We start from the raw sequence: 5,260 nt of genomic DNA on the forward strand, positions 1-5,260 counted from the left end.
ATGTGCGACACAGGTCGCGCGTCTTTTTTTTTTTTTCGGGTAAATCATCGATTTGGTCTCTCAATTGTTATTAAACTGTCAATGTTGCCCCTTAACTCTGTATTCATCGATTTAGTCCTTGAAAATAATTGTTTTTGGTCACATAACTCCATCCGGCCAATTTCCGGTGAACACTCCGATTTAGCAAGGGTAAAGTAGTCTTTTCCTTTCTTCAATCCTCCCCCTCTTCGTCGCCGCTATTGTTGAAGAAGCCCTGACTTCCTAACACACCCTGACTTCACAATCAAACCTAACTTCCCCTTTAATGCCCCTCCGGCCTCAAAGCCCCCCGTAAAGCAGCCGGCGGAGACCCTGTGAGCAGAAGGATCAGTTGAAGCAGCAGCGTCGTTAGCGACGAAAGCTCCACCGCCGTCCTCGTTTTTTACGACACTGAGCAGGAGAAGATGAGGAGATCTGGAGGAGGAGGGCATGGCAGAGATTAGAGAAAGAAGGCAAATTAATGGAAGGGATTTGCGGAAGGAAGAGAGAATGGGAAGGGAAGAGGGGAAATGGGTTTGAAGGAGTGCGGGAGAAGAAGGCAGAGAGAGGCGAGCATACAGAAACGGTGATGAAAGGAGACAACTTTGTGAATGGGTCTCATTATCTTCATCATGTCATAACAATCACAGTCCAATTCATTAACAATTTCCTTTTCCTCTCCAGTGCACAGCACTACAACCAATAGTGAATTACTTTCTGTTTTTTACTGTATTTTTCTTATCTTTTTTATATATATTCTTGCCTTTGGAGATTCCTTTTGATGATTTGTTGTACGCCAACACGTATGGACCATGTCTATCTGAGTATTGGGTATTGGATTGGAGTATCTTCCCTAGCTACCTCTGTTAGTGTTAGGATGTTGCCATTTGTCTGTCTAAGTTCAACTCCGCTCCTCTTTCACCTCTTTGTCTATCTGAGAATCGACGGGACAGATTTGAGCAGGATCCCGAACCCCGGCGTATCAAGACGGCGGAGAGCATCAGCCGCTGCGATAGCTTCACTGGAGAATGGGTTCCCAACCCAGAGGCGGTGGAAGCCCGATGGGTGCGAGCTGCCGAAAACTTGCCCCTGGTCTCTGGTGTTATACGAAGAGGAGGAAGTATTGAAGAGAGGAAAAGACTACTTTACCCTTGCTAATTGGAGTGTTCGCCGGAAACTGGCCGGATGGAGTTATGTGACAAAAACAATTATTTTCTGGGACTAAATCGATGAATACGGAGTTAAGGAGCAACATTGACAGTTTGATAACAACTGAGGGACCAAATAGGTGATTTACCTTTTTTTTTTTAAATATAAAAACTCAATCTGTGGAGAGACGCAGGAGAAGATCGGACGCCATTGCAATAACGTTTGTATCATCACTGCTTCTGTCGTCATTGTGGAGAGACGCAGTAGAGAAAACTCAGACGCCATCGTCATTGCCATCTCCACTGCTTCCTCACTCTCCACGCCATCGCCATCGCCACAAGAAGACAGACAAAACCACTCCATTGCTTGTTCTTGAAGGTAAACATCTCATTCCTTGTTCAAGCACAAATTTCCTTGTTTATTGTTTTTTAGCAGGTTGTATTTGTGTACAGAGTAGATTATTGATATGCATATAGTACATTTTTTACTACCTAGGGTTCTTACTCAGTTTAGGGATTAATATTTAAACCTTGTTGGCATGACAAGCATTTTACCTGTTCTAATGTAACAATCATGATTTTGAAAGGACCCAAAATTGGAACATTGACAAAATTCTTAGTCCAGAAGACTAAACATGAAGCTGTATTATACAATGTGAGGGATAAGTGGCTTCTCTTTCAAAGAGAAATACAGCAAAACTGATAGGCATGGCAATAATATACCTATAGTTCAGAAAAGCAAGCTGCTGATAGTTGATCTTGCAGGGTCTGAGCGATTAGATATATCTAGTTCACTTCCTCTTTATGATGATCTAAATTTCTATCTTAGCCTTCCACCCAATGCCTATATTAAATTTATTTTCTTTCTTACTGATGAGCAATTAGACAACTCTAGTTCACTTCATCTTATGACGATCTAAATTTCTATCTTAGCCTTCTACCCAATGCCTATATTACATTTATTTTCTTTCTTACTGATACTTTTTAGTCTTCATTATTAATGTGTTTTTGAATGGCAGCCTACCACTATGTCTAGCTGATTGTTAGTCCAAAAGTATGAACTAATTGTCATTTTTCCATGTTGCAGAAAGTGAAGGTCACTTGGTGGATGAGGCTAAATTTATTAACCTGTCACTTACTTCTTTGGGAAAATGTATAAATGCAGTGGCTAAAAATAGTCTGCATATACCTATAAGAGATTCTAAGTTAACAAGACTGCTACGTGATTCATTTGGAGGTAGGTACTATTTCTTTATCTTGTTATGAGTTCAATGAGAAGTAAGATTCCTTGCAAAAGTTCTGTGTGAGTGTGTGTGACTGCCTAGATAGATTCTAATATTTGTTCCTTTATTTAAGTTGATTAATATCTGGTTAGTTTATGTAATTGTGCCTTAGCGTATAACCTATAGGTGACTGTATTTGTTGTGGTGATGTTAGAATGGCTGTTTTTCAGCTTTGCAAGATCTGGTTCATTAGGGTGAATGGATGGACTGGTTTATTTGGATTGTTGTGGCCATTGCTACTGTTAGATATTACTTACGTTCCCTTTATTAGCACTTAGCAGAACTGTCCTTGCTCTTAATCACATTGTGCTTTCCTTGTTTTTAATCTAGGTCATTGTATATTTTCCTTTTACGTACTTAGAAGATTCTGATCTCTAAACAGGTGGGAACTCCATGTTGGTTACTAACATTGCAGAGCCATTATGACTTCTAAGTTGACTCTTTGCTGCAAATACATTATGATGGTTTCTTTTCTAGTACTGTATTTTCTTTCTTAAGATAGAGTCACATGTAGATAGAGATGGGATCAACTAGGATTTGAATTACACTGTCATTAAAAGCCAAAGTTTGGTGAAAGTCTCCAAACTAATCTGTCTATTCTATGTTTACATCACAGTTAAAAGTATTTAAGAAGGCTAGTTAAATCAGGATGGTTACAATTACTTTCTTAACCATCATATGATTTTTTGCATTCTTCTATGTAAATTCTTAAAGTATGTCCTTGGGTCCTTGCTAAAATTGTCTTCTAAATATTTATGATGGTGGGAAAAAAAAGAAATAAGCCATAGTAATAATACAGAGTAGAAGTAAATATGTAAACAATATTTAAACTTTATATAGAGATAAGTAAAATAAATATTTAAAAATATACAACGTTACTCCATGCATTGCGCAGGAACTCATCTAGAAGTAATAGTACAATAGTAATATAACAAACTCATTGCACCACTTACTCCCACACAAACTCATTTGTATCAAATTATGCTTCTCACTCTTTGCTTTATCTTGTAGCCATTAGTGTCCTTGGCCTTTAAATCATTGTTGTGTTTGGGGAGATCAGAAAACAAGGATTAATTTCTTTGGTATGATACTATGATCAGAAGTGTGAAGTGGCTAACTAGTCTTATTCTGTTGTTTTACATTTAATAACTCTTATATTTGCATCTCCATCCAGCATCCATTGCAATAGAGTTATCATTATTCTAAAGTACAAATTCACATGCTTATTTGCTGCACTTTCAATAGGGCTGTGGGTGGTTTATGTGGTATGTGTACCATAACACTCATAATGTGGGTCTTGCAGGGCATGGTATTTGTTGGTTGTGATGTAAGGTGTACATTTTTCAAGCAGATTGAACTATTGAAGGAAATTGCGGGGTGCACAAAAATAAATTTGAAATTAAAATATAAATTACTTGAGAGTTTTTTTTTTTTTTTTTTGCCTAGACACAATTGCCAGTAATTAGGCACCATAAATGCAGGGTGGGGTGGGGGAATTGCCCCCTCCATTCACATTATACATTTATACCTCTTTATTCTAGGTGTATATGTCTGCAACTTGTTTGTAGGAGTTATCAGTCCTATAGCAGTAAAGCATGAGTCCAGTGAGGTCTAACTTACTCTATTTCATCATTTCTGTGTAATTTCTGATTTGAGACTTGTGCTTCTGATTGAGGTACATTGTTTATATGCAGTAGGTACATTATTTTAATTCATAGGGTACATTATTTTTATGTATCATTTCTGTGTACTTTATAATTTGAAAGTTGTGTTTCTGATTATGGTACATTATTTCTGTCCATTAGGTACATTATTTTAATGGATATGGTACATTATTTTTATGCATGGCTGGATTTATTCGGCACACTCCACCCCATCTACTAAGAAATTTAATATTTACTAAACATAATATCAATGTCTTACTAACATTTTAGTTGTAGCAGATATGTCTAGCCAAGACTTGAATCTTACATTAGAAAAGGTTACAAAAACCTACCGGAAAAGGAAACAAACTACAAACACTGAACAGACTCAAACTGAAAGATCATCAAACTGTGCTAGAGAAGAGAGATCGAAGAGAAATCAAGATAGAGGTCAATCTGATTAGGGCACTGCTCCTAGTGCGGTAAAGAAAGAAAAATGAAAAGGGAAAATTCAACCTACAAATGAACCTAGATTGCTCAAGTCAAGGATGTCACCTATGGAGCTTAATAAATTGTTGCCAAAGCTCACTGATGAACAGAAAAACGCTGTCCGGGAGATTGGTTTTGGCTCATTGCTAGAGATTAAGTTGTCCAGCTTGGATAGAATGTTGACTACCTATTTGGTAACAAACTTTGATGTGTATAGATGTGCTTTGAGGTTGGAAAAAGAAGAAATGTTGCTGACAGAGGATGATGTGGAGAGCACATTAGGCCTCCCCAAGAGTGATATTCAAGTTGTTGAAGGGAACAACTCAAATGCAACTACAGAATATAACAACCTGGTGTAAGAATGGAGAGTGCATTGGAGAATAGATAGTTGTTCTCCATTGGTGAAAAAAGACTTTGGAGGAAAGACCATGGTGATATGTTCAAAAGGGATTTTGTGGTGTTTGTTGTTTCTAGTTTGTTCAAGGGCCACGCCAAATGGACATCAAACTTTAAAATCTTGCACTCATTGATGGATGTGAACAACATAAAGAATTTGAACTGGTGTGGATATATTTTCAAAAGTCTTATTGACAATGTTGAAAAATGGACGAAGACACCCACTACATTCTTCACTGGTCCACTCATCTTCTTAGTGGTAATACCTTTGATTCAATGTATG

General features: G+C 37.6%; 1 long non-coding RNA gene across 3 annotated transcripts; it reads left to right on the forward strand.

The window, feature by feature from the left end:
• Positions 1–236: 236 nt before the first annotated feature.
• Positions 237–4,602, forward strand: LOC116032949. 3 transcript variants are annotated; one of them, XR_004100810.1, is made up of 3 exons: positions 237–1,545; positions 2,254–2,403; positions 4,393–4,602. It is a non-coding gene; the product is annotated as an uncharacterized LOC116032949 (long non-coding RNA). The 3 variants fall into 3 exon arrangements; XR_004100811.1 differs by lacking the exon at positions 4,393–4,602 and adding an exon at positions 3,753–4,186; XR_004100809.1 differs by lacking the exon at positions 4,393–4,602 and having other exon boundaries at positions 239–1,545; positions 2,254–2,462.
• Positions 4,603–5,260: the final 658 nt, after the last annotated feature.

The sequence above is a fragment of the Ipomoea triloba genome, chromosome 10, assembly GCF_003576645.1.
Source record: "Ipomoea triloba cultivar NCNSP0323 chromosome 10, ASM357664v1".
Taxonomy (NCBI): Eukaryota; Viridiplantae; Streptophyta; class Magnoliopsida; order Solanales; family Convolvulaceae; genus Ipomoea; species Ipomoea triloba.